General features: G+C 35.6%; 1 protein-coding gene across 1 annotated transcript in view; it reads left to right on the plus strand.

Annotated features, from left to right (window-relative positions):
• Positions 1-845: 845 nt before the first annotated feature.
• Positions 846-17,665, plus strand: part of LOC126373780 (MOXD1 homolog 1-like) — a 69,033-nt gene continuing 52,213 nt past the window's right edge. Inside the window, exon 1 of the mRNA XM_050020065.1 lies at positions 846-1,047. The gene's annotated coding sequence lies outside the window, so the exon portion shown is untranslated. The remainder of the gene's footprint in view (positions 1,048-17,665) is intronic.

Genomic DNA, 17,665 nt, shown 5'->3' on the forward strand with positions numbered 1-17,665 from the left:
ATATTTTTTTCAAGTAGTCTTCCAGCCAGTTGGAAGCGGGTGTTTTTTCGTACCCACTTGTCTGGCTCCACGTGCTAGGTTTTTTATAGCACCGACACTCTTAATGAACCGTATGCTCGGAAATGGTTCGGGACGCCCGGCCAGGATATCCTGTTTGAAAATAAAAGAGCTACCCCCACACCTTCGCAATGTACATAAACATGAAGAGAAATGTTTAAAACGTGTGTTGCAACTTGCAAAGGAATAGGTAGAGTTTTAAATTAGAGCGGGAACGAGTTTGGAAAGTGGAATAAAAAATGTGCAAACCAACGTAAAGGTTGTACAGATTTTTAACTGTAACCTAGGTATATACTAATAGTAGGATCGTACCTACTAAGTAGGTACTTATAGTTAATTAGGTAGGTATCTACCCCGGCGCTTACCTACATACCTACTTGCTTCTGAAATTTATTATTAAATGTACTTACAGTGTAATGGTACCTACCTACCTATTGTAGAGGTAAGTTAGGTAGCGGTACCTAGTAGGTAGGAGGTTTGAGGAATGTGACCTACCAAGAGTACTTACCTACTAGGTAGGGAGGTAGGTACCTACCCATATCTTTTATTAAATTTCAGAATCAACCATGCCAATAAAACAATAATAGTGAATATAACGAAGGCAAAGCGAATAATATTATTATATGAAACAAATGAGAGTATCGATATCAAACAAACAAAACCCTTTTTTCATCAACTCGGTAAACAGATCAAGAAAGAAAGAACCACCCTTCCACGCGCATCATTCGTTCATTGCACCGTTTCATTCACTCGCATCGATTTGTGCAGTTCCGCTCTCATTCATTCAGTCAGTTTTGCGCCGGCCGTGGAGAAGGGGAGTCGCTTCGCGCATGCGTCCTAACCTCGAACTGTCAAATCCCGAACGTAAATAAACAAGTGAAACAATTTTGTGCCAAAACTGTGTCGTCTATTATTTTGTTTTAAAAACAATTATATTTCCAAAAGTGACTTTATTTGTGTATTTAAAAATATTGTGAAACGAATTTGCGAGTGAGTATTGTTTTGTGTTTTTTGCATGCCTTCGTGCAGCCGGCAGCGACCGGCACTGATTTGATCTTATCCAACAGGATTTCTTTAGAATTTCTTTAATTTACTTTAATCAGAGCTAAGACTATTCGTGTTTTATTTTGGAAGTCCAGACGGTTATCTATTTTTTCACATTTCGATCTTTCGGCAAAACAGGACGCTTGAAAAAAGAAAATGTTGTCTTGTTTTTGTTCGAATATAGGTAGGTACTTACCGGCAATCATGGGTTGAAATATTTCTTTATATATATTCTGGCTTCAATTAATAATTAGATTATAATATACCTACTAGGTGCTAAAACAGTATAAGCAGTCCGGTCTAGTCGTTCAAAATTACCTACAAAACATTGTGTAAATTATTTATCATTCATATCTATTATTATCTTATAACCTACCTACCATACTGTAATGTTGAATAGCTAAAAGTCTTATAGGTAATATGCTAAATGAAAACTTATCTAAAGATGACAGTTACAGTTAGATGGATAAAATAGGCGTATTCCATACCTAAACTCTCAAATTACAGTTCATTGACCTGTTGTTTGTGCCAAACATAGCAAATCATCAATAAATCTTACTCAAAGAGGATAAAATGAATTGTTCTACCTAAGGAATATTTTCTAGTTTATTACTTGTTATTGATATTTTATAGTTATCCACACACATTATCCACTAGATTGGTTAGGTATGTTTTGAATATCAGAAACCTTATCTTGCAGATATGCTTAATATTTGACAGCAAGTAGTGATCCAAACTGGCCCTTAGTTTACTTCCAATTAGGTATATTTTGTTATTTTATCATAATGATTTTATTATATTGAGTAAAGGTTTCAAATATGGAAGATGTCAACTTAAGCAAGATATTCATGAATTGTACTTGATACAAAGATTAATAATGGAAAGTGTATCATAAAGTGATCAATACAAAGCGCATGCACGCTATTGTTGATAGCTGATAGGGACTTTTTATATACATCCATCTATTAATGTAGCAAATAAAAGGTATTTAATCTAATAACCTATCTACTAAGTCAAAAGTTAGTTTAAGTCTGTACTGAGGTGTCCAACAATCTTTTTATTTCTGTTTTAGAGGATGGAACCGAATACTGGGACATTTTAGAAGAAAATGTCATGTTGTTTTATATTCTATTAAACAATAATCTTAACTAACTACTTATAATGTCTGATGAGGCAGATAGTTCAAACTGTCACCTTCCTTAATTTTGAATGATTTTACATTTGTCAGAACTCCTTGGTGGCCAGAATTAAACAAATTATTTTACTGTTTTGTAAATGCCTTCTACAAGTTCTAATGAGTGTGAAAACTAAGTTAATTTATGAAGGAAATTGCAATTAGGTATGGACTGTACAGAACTGTTTAAAAAGCAGGTAAACAGTCGGTCTCGTCGCGCCAACCAGATAAGCTAAACAGCGACTTCCTCCACGCTAGGGTTACCATAAAGTTATGATTCTCATGAGACTGTCCTAAAACTGTCAAAGTTGTTTTTCTTGGCGATATTGGGGGGAATAGTGTGTGTGCGAGAGAGATAGAGAGAGAGGAATGTTTATTTCGCAAAACTGCACACACAAAAATCAAGCAAAAAACAAAGAAGAAAAAAAGTATAACATTAACATAACATAACAAATACTTGTAACATTATCCCGCGATTTTTGTAAATCGCGACACATGATTACTTTTATTTTTATGTCCGTTTTCTGATAAGTGTTTTCTGACACGTTTTGTAAAATACGCTGAAACCGAATCTTGTTTGACCTCCAATAGTAAAAGACATGGTGACTCAGACAGTACAAGATGTACTTAAATGCCACCTTATGTTTTTTAGAATTATTACAAAACATAGGCTCACGAGTATATCCATTGCAAGATGAACTAAGTACCCACATCTCACCGAGGTTTCGAACGTGAACTTTAGAATTTTAAGGTTGGGACCTACCTAGTTATTTAAAATTATAAAAGTGGTGTAAGTTAACGTATTATTATGTTACGCATAAGCAAATTCCAGCACGCAGCATATTTTAATTCTTCTTCTTATCGTGTGGGTTCTGTTGTATGAACAATTCACAAGTCGCTTGAAATACACGATAATCATAACCCATACAGTAAAGTAATTAATTATAGGCTCACGTAGTACGTTAGTTTGCGTAGATATCACGTATTATGCCACTCCTTATTCATTTAATTGATCTATGGCGTCCGCACTTTATGGCCTTCTAAATAAAGCTGCATGGAGACTTTAAAACGTAAATCCACCTGTACAATACAACATTTATTTTGTGATTTTTTTTAGTCTTTCTTCAATCTCGACAGATGGAGACTGAAGACGAGATCGAACAAGATATTCCTAGGACACACAGACCTAGCAAACAGCTAATATTTTTTTAAATTACACATAAATCATAATTTCATTGTAGGTACCCGTTGTATAAAACGGTAACGAAATAGTTCCTATTTTCACTAACGCAGTTGCAGCCTCGCCAGCACGTTGGTCTAACAGAAAGCTCGGTGAGGCGTGGGTACTTAGTTCATCTTGCGATGGATGTACCTCTGACTACGCGAATTGGGATTTAGTCGTCAGCTTATGTTATGTGTTATGTTATTTTGGTATAATTCGTAAATTTTATTTGTTCATTCATGTTGAATGATTTGTTTGGTCACCCTACTGTTGGAGTGGCGTTGACTACACAGTATGGCCTCGACCCTCACCGCTTAATAACATAGAATTTTTGACAGTACTGTAGTAGGTACCTACTAATGCGTATACCTAACTAGACTAGACAGTGACTCATTCGTACGCAAGCGGCTATTTTATATATTTTATTATACTTGAAGGGTAAACTGACTAATCACGAAGTAGTATTTGCTCAATGACTGGATATAGTATTTACAATTCTACTGCTTCGTCATACGATTCCTAGCAGGTGTTAATGTTGTATGTAAAATTTTGGTTTTACTTGTGGTTTCACGCGAATGTGCGTTGTAATACTCGGAAATGCAATTCATTCATGCTTATAAGGCGTATGTCGTACGTAATGTCGACCCTAAGTATGAGTTCACATTGGACGGAAAATAAACTGCCGATTCGAAACAGCAACGGGAATTAAACATCTAAATTAACTTCATGACCTCTGCAAAGAACCCCAACCAATTATTGTCCAAAGCTTAATTTCCAATTGATTTCACTTAGAAAGGGCAGTTTCTGAATTTGGTTTTGGATAGGGTGTTCCTTCATTAAACCACATGGAAGACATTTTGTAGCATAGACATGTAATTGTAATACCTGCCTGTTTAATGTAACTTGAATTCAACTGAGACTAATTACAATGTTGTACCATAATATTTGCAAGTAGATTATCTGCATTCCGTTACTCTGTTAATTCTTGCATTTTCTCGTAATACTAGTAAGACAATGGAGCTGAGATGAGAGCTTGTCGTTCCGTTTAAGATAATGGCGCATTGTAGGTTTGTCGTGGACGTAGTAGGTAGCTCTTAAGAGTATAAAAAATATATTGTCGCTAGAATTAAAGGCAGTTCTTGGCGGAAATGTTATACTTAGATATACCGTCTATGGTATGGCTTCTGTATCTGTGCTACAATTTCGCAAAACGCAGCGCCAAACGAAACATTTATTTTGTTTCTTTATTTCCACACTTTTAAAGGCGTTCTTGCACTCATGCGATCCAACTCCAAGAGTGATGGATAGTAGAAAATTACTTAGAGATATCCGATGACGGATATCGGATGTGGTGCGTAAGCTACCATACGAAATAGTTCCACGACCACTTCGGATCCGTCATTTGACGGACTCGGATCGGATGTATTAAAACATGGAAAGAGTATGTTGGCTGATGGATAACTTAAAACTAGAAGTTTTCCGACTGTCTGTCAGATTGTTTATCAGTAACTGGCGAAACAGGTCCTTAATTTCTCAGACTCAGGGACGCCTGGTGTTGGGCCGACTAAAGATATTCTAAAGGCTACTTCATGTAAATATCCTAATAATGCTACACTAACTCTGGTGATTCATTTTACACGTTACCATATATAGGCGTACCAAGACTACGAAGTTCTCGTATCGAAACGCAATTATGTGGTTGTAATTTGGTAAAATTTGTCTCAAGTGTCAAATTGAATTCGCATTAGGTACACATCAAAGGATGGAAAACGACAAACGTTTGCTCTTGTCACAGTGTGAGTACCAATCGTACTTGACTTTTGATAAGATGTTTACTCGATTTAGTCGTGAGTTGTTGACTGATGTTTGGTTTGAAATTGGCTCTATGTTTAGCTGTTTTGCTTCCTTGTTAATGAAATCTCCTTTGACAGAGTTGGTTGGAGGAAATGTCTTTTAGATACATCTTATGACAGTAGTGTTACATTTTATCGACTATTTTACGTGTTGTACAGGATATGTCCATAAATTAATTCCTGTATGAATTATATTAAAGCAAAATGAGCTTGACATTTTAATACTGACTAGACTACTGTATTTTTTATTGAGTCTACTGTTTACTTTTAATATAAAATCAGTTTCCAATTTAATGTTCCGTAAAGCGATCTAGGATAAAACCAGAAATACAATTATGTTGACGACAAATTCAAATTCAAAAATATCTTTATTCAGTTGGTAACATAGATACACTTTGAATCGTCAATTTTACATAACGAACGTCTCATCCGCTTAAAACTACTGCAGCTTCTCACAACCTGTATAGCCGGGGAAAAGAAGCTGCAAGAAAAACCTCGGCACAGGGCCCTAGACGTTCTTTAAAAGAAGAGACATGATAAGAAGACATTACAATAATAATACAAATCTAATAACTAATAACATATTATAAACATCAACAAACACTAGTTAAACTACTTAAGTATAAAAAAAAAATTCATTGTAGCGTTTTGTTTACAACTTGTTTGTCCAGATTTAATAGGCTTTAGCCTGCTTTAGCTACTTTATGCACTGGATGCGGTTAGTATGTCTCCCTCTCTAACGAGATAAGAATTGTGCTAATGAAGCAACTAGGTAGGTAACTGATACTATAGTTTCGTGTGTTTGGTAATTAGCAGAGAAGCTTTCCTTGAATTTATAATCGATTCTTCGAGGTTCGAAATTAGTTTGATCTAGTTTTATCAGCGCATATCGAGCAGCATGACGTAATCAATGAGGAATTTGTTTTTTTTTGTAATATTTTTATCGAATGCAGTTTTTTTCTCTAGCCTATCGTGTCTCACTGCTGAGAAGAGGCCTCCAGTCTTCTCTTCCACAGTGCCTTATCCAGCCAGATAGATGTCTTTTCAATCTTTCCATCTTCTTTTGACCCAGCTCTTGCCGCGACGTTCATTAAGTAAATAATACTCGTTTAATATAATATCGGCAATGGTAAATGTAGGTTATCTTTGTGACTTTTAAGACTATTGTTCTTTGGACAAGTGTAAGAAAAAATAATTGGATGAAAACATGTTTTAACTTATCGAATATCCTATTACACTCTGTGCGGATGGTACGAGTTCAAACAGAATTTTTCCCATAGGTATTTCCAAACATACCTTTTATGCCGTGGGAGCAGCTAAGGTGCTAATGATAACAAGGACCAAGTCAAAACGTTGCTATGCAGGAATTTTACTCTCCCAACCATTTTACGATGCCGAAAGAACTTTGCCTATAAAGACAAGATGGCGGAACAATTTTACAAAATGGCATCGTTCATTCAATCAACAACTATACATAACATAACATAACAAATACTTTATTGCACAAACAGGAAAAAACAAAATACAAAACAAAAGAGAAATAGAAACGTTGAATTTTAATCTATAAAAATAATAAATTAAAAGATTTAAAACTATAAATTAGATAAATTAAATTAAAAATAGTTAATAGACTACACGACTGGTAAATAATAGTCTTTACACGTAATTTGTGTCGTAGGTAATAAAATTAGGTTGGCGTAGGCGGCAGCTTAATGATGGCTCTAAAAGTAGAGATACGTGTCTCAGATTTAACGAATTTCAAGTTACGTTATCTTACAAATGTCGACTTGAGGAGAATCAGATTATCTCCATGAGTTAGGAACTAATTTCCTTGGAAAGACCGAATAAAATCGGATTTATATTATTGGAAACGCAATCCGTCGTTGTAGAAATTGAAGACGAATGCTAACTTAATATTTAGGGAGGTAATTATTCTAAAACGAAAAGCATTTTCAAAGTCGAAGTTTTTGTGTCAACTAAAAAAGTTATTTTATCAAAATAGACAAACCCAGAACGACCCAACGTCAATAATTGTTATTTTTAAGTAGATTCTTGATGTAGTTATTTGTTTTGTAAAGAACATTTGTCCGTTTTCAGACGATAGCTAACCTGAAGTAGTACCTAAGAATAATAGTGGAAGACAGAGAGAATGGCGGTAATGAACTTTTCCATCGGATAGTCATGCCTTTGCTTTTTTTAATGCCTGCAACTAATAGTAGTTGCAGGCTAAGTAAGTTATAGAACTTACTTAGTCTCCCAATGCTTGTCTGGAATTCTGCCGCAAATTGAGAACCTCTTTTATCGAAATAGCTTACTACATACCTTTGCAAACTTCACCGTGTTTCCCATTCACTGAAAAAGTTAACAGTAAGGGCTCAAAAGGTAAAATTGCAAACGTTCTCGCCTGACCTCCATTATGACTCCCTGCAAAATTGGTAGCGAAAAAAACCCGCTAATGTCAGACATTGAAGGGTCCAATCCCTTCTATCCAAGAATATGAGGCATTATAATAGGTGGTTGCGGTGGAATATTCTCGAATTTTGGTATAAAAATAATTCTTTTGATGAGCCCTGAGCCCTTCGTATCCCGATCTGGAATAAAAGGCAAGTTTTAATGTAATCGCCCTGAACATCGTATTTGAATATCAAAGCAAAATAATAATTATGCGGCCGATAAAAAATCCACCTTCATTTATCTTGAAAGTGCGAAAACAAAAACAAATTCTTCAGTGACACTCCGTCTTACATTATGTACATATCAAGCTAGCAGAATTTCTTATTTATTTTACATCCAAGTCATTAAGAATCTTTATTGCTTACTATACGACCTTCGTTAATTCTTGCATTTTCTCATTAAAGCTTACATATAAATTGTTTGACGTCCTTTCTTAGTAGCATTCTAATAAAAGTTGCTATTAAGAGGAATTCTATAAGAGACGACTATAAAAGACTTAAGTAAATAATCTTTGAAATGGAAGACGTTTGTCTTGTCCTGAGAGCAATTAAACTAAGATTTAAATCGAAACATGTTACTTATACCTATTGATTCTGTTACTTTTTGCAGACTTCGCTTTTAATTTACTTAAGGGGAAGAACTCGTGATTTGTATATCAAAACAATTGTCAAAACGCATGAAATATTATAACTCATTCGGTCTGTGTGAGTATCTGTTCAGACGAGTGCAGTAGGTAGGTACTATACTAAGCAATCGCTTTCATAAATTAGCAAGCAATGAACTTACATTAGTGTCAGAGTCTGAATCATCAGTTTATTTCATAACATCATCTGTTCTACGTCTTTTGAGACATGTCGTGACCGGTCGCGTCGTGTCACGAACTTGACTGATCTTATCCCATTTGTTAGTCGGATGTTGCTTCTATAAAACTGTATGGATTGGAATAATTAGCTTAATTAACCGTTGACATGAGACTCGAGTAATATTAATGATGCCAACAGGAAGTGTTAGGCGTGTGAATATTTTAACAGTTGTGTACATATTCATTAAACTTACTTCGAATATAGACTTAAACTTTGCGTTTCTTCACATTATACGTACAACTCTCGAAGTCGAAACTTGTTTCATTATGTTCTCATTCGAAATTAGTCGAACAATTTATTCTCTCGTGCGAGTTTTGATATTCTTCGAAGGAAGTCGGTTATTAACAGGTTGCTTTAAAACTTTTTTTATCTGTAATATGACTTGGCCCCTGATTCATAAACGGTTAGTAATAAGTGGAACAAATTTTAGGTTCTTTGGCGTAAGATAGTGGAATTATGTTTATTGAAGGTGTTATTAATAGCTGTTATTATCCTCATTAATACAATTTAAGTTTACTTTGTATTTAACCTTTGAACCCCTAAATAAATTGTAAATTCAAGTCGCTACGTGGATTATATTAAAAGCCGTAGATGATAGCAGCTACAGGTACAGTTTACCCAACTATTTAATACGACTTAAAAACTTAAGTGAGTAATTTGCGGTTTGCTAATGGGTCCGCTAAGCCTATACTTATTGCAATGAAGTTTTTTCCATTCGGCGCCTCTGTTTCAACTAGTTCTCAAAGACTGGCTGTAACAGATGATTTTAAAGACATAACAGTATAAGGAATATAGAGGTATAGATTACTTCGCTCATAATGACCCCTTGTGGCTGAGCGGATATCCTCTACATATGTCAGAGGAAGCAAGGGCAAAAAGACGCTCATGTTTAATGTTGGCTACCGTTTACATTTTTTGCCCAAGGGCTCATTCGCGTGCCGAAAATTGCTGAAAAAGGAAATGTACCAGATACCCCTCAATTCATTTAATCATAGCCCATTTTTATTGAAGCTCATATTTTATAGTCTAGAAACGAAGAGAGAACTCAAGGACTTTGATTATTTCACGATCGGATCCACGTACACGAAGACTACACGTCATTTTGTTACTTCAAATTGAATATTCTGTAACAAACTGATTATTAGAAGCCGACGTTTCAATTTTAATATGTACGTGCGTTTTTTTCTCAATAACTACCGAGCTTTGCCTCCTGGCAGGTTAACCGCTGGTCAAATCACGGTTGATGATGAATGATTGCTGAGATTTCATTTAATGACTGCTTCGGACGGCGGCTTCCAACTGACAAGATAAAACGACTGCTTCAAATGGTTCGAAGGCGATACTTTTTTTTACCGTACACTGTACGTTCTAATGAAATGTATAATCTTTCTTTGTACTATAGTGGTCGTATTTTGAACGTCTCCTAGAGATATCTACTACTACTACTACTGTCTACTTTCATCACACCTACGGTCGTATATTATTCATCAATATCGCGATAGAAATCTATAATGAAACGCTAAAAGCAAACTTCGTTTTTTGTCCTAGCTAAAGGCTTTTAATTTGATTTGCCTCACCACGTCGTTTCAAAGCTTATCAAAAAGTCATTAATTTAAATTCCATGTAAAGATAATTCAGAATCAGAATAAATTAAGTCTCAGATTGTTTGGTCTAGGATCTTATTTCCAGACTATATTAGTTTACAATTTATGTTTGGAACTAAATATTACAAGCAATAATTACTACCTAAGTATAAATATTATTGTCGCAGAACAGTCTCGGAAATAATAAAATTTGTTTTATTTTCTCTGGACTTGCAAGTAGTAAACAAATAGAGTAGAAAATAAGAACAACGAAAATAATAATTGCTTATCAAGTTATAAAATAGATCAAGACAGTTTTAATATATAACATTCTAGATAATGTAGCATATATTATGGTTTTAACAGACGTAAAGCACATATGCAGACCAGGGCCCAACAATCAAATCGTTACCCGAAACGCATGCCACAATAACACAAACACGAAAACTGATTATGGATTCCCTTCTGTTCTCCAGAGGTAAGCTTTATGCAAATAATCTTTCTCGTTGGACGGATGCGGAATACGGTAGCAGTATGTTAGGCCTTCGAAAAATGTGATGTCGCTCTTAGAGATCTATAAGCTTAAACAAGATTGCATCAATAAACGATTCAATGTAAATTGTCATAATAAAATTTCAATAACCATAGATTAGTATCAGAAATGCCTGCATCAATGAAGACGAAATAGTGCATTGTTCTTTTTAATTATGCCTCATTATATTCAACGTTTATTTGAATTTGGTAATATGTCTCCATAACATCAAAGTTACAAGGTTTCAAATGTTAAACGTCACAAATTCTGAGCGCAATCGATCGTGGGCGCATGAATGGCGCTGAGAATGCGCAGGAGTTTGTTGACTGATCTGTCACCGAACTGGTTATGATGTAACGTCGGGATCTATGTGAATGACACGGCTATTACGTGCTGAGACGTTTAAGTTCCCTTAATGGTCTAGAAGTCTGCCCCCACTGAGTTTGCGGCGCTTAATATGTAAAGCTTTACTAATAACGTGTTTGCAAATATACAAATCGCTTTATGTTAATGGGAGTCTTCCGACGTGTTAAATATTTTTCGCATGATTCGCAAACTCGTTACGAGTATGGCGACATCAATCGCGCTGGAATTCATTGTTCAAAAATAAAGCTTGTTTTGTTGATGACTTAAATGGAAACGAGTCGTTCGTTCAAAAAGTACTCCAAATTCGAATTTCAAAAAGGCATTGTACTGGCCACCATTCACCCGTTCTCTTCAAAAACCGGCAACACTACTGACAGGTGTGTTCCCGTCGTGCCCCTTTTTTTCAACGTCCGTTCCCGTATCAACCTTCTCGTCAACAAAGTCTTACCCGACGAAAAAGCGCTAGTTCAACTTCATACTTACGGGCTTTACCATTAAAGCCGTAAGTTCACTGACGCGAAATCAAAATGTTGCAAGAGTAACAATGAATGGATCATTTCCCTTACAATATGTTCCAACGGTTAAAGTTTCTCGTTGTTGCAAATGCAACTTTAACGTGTCAATTTTATGGTTTAATTTCATAATGTATCTAAATGGGTGTATCATATATCCAACGTGATTGTGTTAAGTTAGTTTTAATTTATTTTGGGATTCACAAAATCGAAGTCTGAGGTCGGTTATTAGGGATTTTCGAAGGAAATAATATTTTTGTAACTAAGATGATATTGACGATCAATTAATAATGAAATTAGCGTAGTAACAATTTTACAGCTTTATACTTATAATGATCATGATCTTATTTCAAACTCATTTTTGGTTTATAGGAGATTATAAGTATGTGTAAAACATTCTAAAAACCAATTGTGGTTCTTCAGCTTTTTTTATAATCTAATCTTGTTTACGGTATGATCTCATGCTCGAAAACAATAATAAAATTGCATTTTTTATGGCTTGAGTGGAATAACAAAGAAAGTAGATTGACATCGGATAGCGAATACACGGTTTCTATCGATTGAACATTTTTTCGCAGCGAAATCTAACGCTATTTTACACTTCGCACACGCTAATTGCATCTTACCTTATTGGATTCTCACGATCAATATGCTGTAAAATTTTCCAATTGATCTTAACAGCTTTTACTGTTACGTGCTTGTTTTTATCCAATTCTTACTTAATCTTAACCATAAAATAATCGTTGTCGTTTTAATATTGTTCCAGATGTTGGTATGTTCAAAACGGATATTTTTGTTTGCTTTGAATTGTAAGCAAACATTTCAACTTTGTATATCTATCGGTACAAATCAGTAGTACAAATATATATCAAGGAGCAATAGATTTTGACGTTGATAATACATGTATCTTCATGGTTGTCAATGACCCTGAAATGTGTTCTGACGTTTTTAATTTGAACGCTGATGTTAAAGAAGATGATTCCCGTCATGTAGATGAGCGATCGACTCATACATTTGCATTATGCGAACAAAAAAGAAAGGATGTGAAGCATTCGTCGGTATTAGATGTATTGGAGATGAGGTCACGGGGCAAATAAAAACAGTCATTGATTTATAAAAATAAAACTATAGCGTCCATCAGGTAATAAAAATATCAGGAGTTATGACAAGCCGGTATTGTGACGTAGATGGAACTCGAGATGTTTTATGCATTGCACTTCCTATAGAATTGTTTATCGATCTTTGTTGATAATAATTAAAAACTATAGACACTGTATAAAATTGGTGGATTCATTAGCCTTGACAATTTTTATTGAAGTAATCTTTAAATCATTCATTTGTTGGCACATACGTATAATACATCTCCCTGAGGATTATCTATAATCCGAGAAGTAGATAAATTAAATATCATCTTCTAAGCTTAAATTTTAGATTAGGCAAATGATCAAGACTACAATCAGATCACGGTCGTCGTATCAGAGAATTTCCTTTAGGGTCCGAATCTTGGAATTATCTTGATTTTTGTACTGCTCTCTAACTGTATCATAGTATAATGTATTATGCGATATAAGCTGTAGGTAATATGACAGGAAACAAATTTATTTAACATTTCTTTTGATGATGAGAAATGTATCTGAGTCATTCACAAAGTACTTTGAGTCGTTTGCGGGTTCGTAATTTAGTATCAATGAGTTCGTTTAGTACACCGGAATCTGTGGAGCGTCCGGTCTCACCTGCCCATAAAACCTGATCTTTCTATGATGCGATAACCGATTTACGATACGAAGCAGGCCGAATCGGAAACAAGGCCGTCTTGGAAGACTGGCGTGATCCGTATAGTGTTAATTACGGAACCATGGTGGTACCACGGAACCACCGTGACGTCGTTAACGGTGCCGTGAAGAATGAGAGGGATTAGAAGACAGACCGCATGCGAGCAGCTGCACGAACCTCGGCAGAACTCGATAAGTTTTATTTTCACAAAGTCATTGGCTTGAGCACCTCACAAAAACCGAGAACAAAGGCCCGCTATTACTTGGCGACAGTTTTTTTTTCCGTTTTGTGATTTGCGGATCTGAGATTAGATGAAGTGGTTTTCGATATATTTTGCCCAAACTACGTACTAAGGATCATTAACTTTTGCGTTTGCCTTTCTCTATTCAATGATTGTCTATATTTTGGCATACTTGCCATACACTGATATATATATAAAACGGTGGTTTAAATAGTATATGTTAGCCAGCATTGACAGTAGGTACGTTTATTAGCATAACACTATTAAACGAAATGTAGAAGCGTAACAAAAGGTTCAATAGTATCTCTCCTGTCCATTCATATTTAAAGTTCCTGTTATGGAGAAAGCTTACCCAGATAAAAGGTGTTGTATCGTTTTTGTCTGTTCCAGTTGGCTCATGCGCACTGGCCGGTGGAATGTTCACGGTCCGCAGCGTCTTTCGTAACAGTCTTCTTGAGCCAATGCGAATGTTTTTGTGTGGATGCGCAGTAATGGATTTGTGTCGGCGTCGACGTGTTGATTGCTCGAATTTAAGAGATGCGCTGGATTGGTTGGATCTGCTTTATATTGGCTAGACACGAAGTTTTTATCGAAGCAAAAAGTAGATTGCAGATAGCACCATTTCGTCTCCGCTGACACAGATCTAGATGATTATCCGAAGCTAATTGAAACAAACATAGGTGAGATCAAGATCAATTCAAGATTGCATTTCGAAATGAAAACCAGTCACGTAATTTATTATAAATCTCTTAAAAGCAATAAAATTATCTGTAAAAGTTGCTGAACTTTCATTCTCAACAAAATTTTGATGCCGCAACGTTTTATAAAACTGTTAGGCCTGCGCTACCATTCAACAAAGTATTGAACGAATCAATTTCGTGGATCTAAAAGAACGAATTCGCAATCCCGAGAAGCGAGGCTGCTGGAATGTCTGATCGTGATGGCATCAGCTACAGGTGCAGGGGCGTTGCTCTCGAGGAGATGTCGCTCGTGCCGCACCGACGCGCGACGTGCGCTCGGTCGCGTCCGTGATTTTCAAATTAAGAATGTCCTTTTGATTGGCCGCCTTGACGACGCAAGTTCGACTTAATTTCGACGGAACCTCGACAAAAAACTGGGGACAAGTACTGGGATATTCAATGGGCAATTATTTTGCTTATACATCTTTTTATGAAATGCAGGCGTCCTCTCATCTACTGGAGGGCGTGTGGAGTATACTCCACCACTTAGCTTCGTTTTAGTAGAGGACTTTAGGGTCTGAAAGTAGCGCTTCTGTGAAAAGCTAGGAGATTACTATTTTGTGAGTAACCTAATAAAAATAGTTCATCAGTATTAATTTAGTGAGTTACGAGATTTAACTACAAGCAATCCTTATTTTATAGTTTCTTTTTTTATTGTTTATTGCGGTACGTAACTAATTTATCAGTTTCACAAAAAAATCGTGACCTACAATTAGCGAATCGGATCAAATTATTACAACCAATAATATTCGTTAAATCGAATTGACCTAACACTTTCCCTTATTACGAAGTGGTACGTGATTTTAGTTTATTTGTGGCTTTTGTTAAATGAAATAAAAACTTTATTTTTCACTTTATTGTTATTGTTCTTATGATAGACAACTTGTTCGTTTTTTGGTTAAGTATGCATTACTTAATAATGGTTTTATGCTGTTTTTATTCATAAACAGAACAGCCTATGTCACAGGTGTCGCACAGGCCTCCCCTCAATCAATCCGGAGGGGGAATGGAGCATACTGCAACACGCTGCTTCACTGTGGAGGTGTTTTAATGGCTAGTAGCCGGGACCAACGGTTTAACGTGCCCTCCGAAGCACGGTATCATCTTTCTTTTTCAAACAATCGGGTGATTCAAGCCTGTAAAGTCCTTACCAAACAAAGGACAGTCTCACAAAGTGATTTCGACAATGTCCCCATCGGGAATCGAACCCGGACCTCCAGATCATGAGCCAAACGCTCTAACCACTTGACCACCGAGGCTGTTTTTATTCATACTTAATAAAAAATAATATTTATCCTTAAATAAACACAGCATAATCAAATCACAGTCATCTGAGCTACATTCTAAGCAAATTTCTTCACTTAAATCTACAGCCACGTCAGCTGCAGGTGTGGAATATGGAATTAGTTTGCATGAAATATCGTGTTCGTAAACTACGACTCTGTTACGCTGAGAGTGATTCTTAGAAAACAAACATTGTTTTATGCCCGGAACAAAACTAAGTAAATTATGACACCGATTCCTGCAGAAATCTCCTAATTTTATTTTAAGTTATTCCCGTCCTTTCTTATCCGGCAAAAAGGAAAGGGACGGTAGATTGACAACTGCTAATTTTAAAATGAATGAATAACCCGGGCGAATTAAATAGGCGTCTCACCCATATATATGCAACCCGTTTCACGTGAGTTGTCAACTTAATTACAATTTTGGGAAAGTTTTTGAAATATCTGCCTAAAATTACAAGTATTCTATAAATTATTGCCCGTCGATTACCCGTCCCTTTCCTTTTCGGCGGATAAGAAAATGATAGGTATAATTTAAAATAAAATTAGATGGTTTGTTCTGGAATCAGCACCAATGTTTCTTTTGTTGGCTAATTTAATATCTGCCAATGTTAATAATGGTGAATAAAATGATTGGCAGACGGTAAGCACTTGTCAATCTATTTGGGCAATGATGGACTGATGACTCACCATGTGGTTCATCATGTCCAGCTCAGAACGAATCAGCCGTGGTGACTTCTCTTCCCCCTGCGTTAGGGGTTATGATCGTATTTTTATTGTGTATATTGATTCCAACTCCAAACAATGTTTGCGAGCCGGGAATCTAACCCGAAGGTTTTTCGAAACTTACTTGCTCTTTAAGCTAAGCAGTGTACGAAACTAATTAGTTTAGTTTCAAAAAAGTCTATTTCAAATAACAACTAATTAACAATATTCTGATAACAAAGCTTGATGCGTGTTCAATAGCCTGTTACAAATTGAGCAGCGCCGGCTATTAACAAAATCTGCAGCACGAATTATAATTTAGTTTCGTTTAACAACTGCGTGAGAATAAAGTTTTTATAATGAATTGGATTGTTAATAACACCTGCTGAATTTAGTAAATCTCTTCTCCAAATGCTGATGAACTGTAGGTTTTACATACCTACCTATTTCAACAATTGCTCAAGGTTAGATCTTGGCAAGCACATTTAGATTATTTAAAAAAAAGGCTGTTATGTCTGCCGTCACTTAAATGCTTACCTATGTATTCCTTATTCTATGCCTATGTATATTGTTACCTATTGCATTTGTTTTATCTATGATCTTTGTCTCTAAAAAAAATAGTGAAAATCTCAATCGTGGAGTCCGTTTCGGTATTTGTGATTTTCTGTTTGCATTTTTTTAGTAAAATAATAATTAAATGTGTCATGTCAACGTTATCATTGCCTGCTTTATATTCACACGGTCTTAACATTTATTCAAGCACGAATATCTTGTCAAGGTTGTTTGATTGTTTCGCTTTAGTCCCATTTAAAAAAGTAGGACTTTAACATGTCGACTGACCGAAATCAGATGCCCTAAGCTTTACAACTCCAGGGGCATAAAAGATCTTTTATGACATTGTATCTTGGGAACAGGTTATAATTCATTTCTTATGCGTCCCTCATTAGCCCACATAGTGAACGTTTCATAAAGGATTTGCCCCAGTTCGTAAATTACAAAGTCAGTAGTTAATAGCGGTTTTCTGTCCATGTAGTCATCTAATTAAAGAGGTATTGTATTTGTTGAAATAATTTGTTCCACAATATAACGTTTTGTTTGTCGTTATGCTTAGTTAGATGATTCGGTCTTTGTAAGTTCCAAGTAGTTGAGTCAAAAAAGTTGTATCAACAAATTCAGTCAGGATTGAATATCACACTGGTCCACTTTTCTAACAAAAACATAGATGTTTTGATAACAAAGACGATTATTTGCTTTGTATTAGAG

This window comes from Pectinophora gossypiella, chromosome 16, assembly GCF_024362695.1.
Source record: "Pectinophora gossypiella chromosome 16, ilPecGoss1.1, whole genome shotgun sequence".
Taxonomy (NCBI): domain Eukaryota; kingdom Metazoa; phylum Arthropoda; class Insecta; order Lepidoptera; family Gelechiidae; genus Pectinophora; species Pectinophora gossypiella.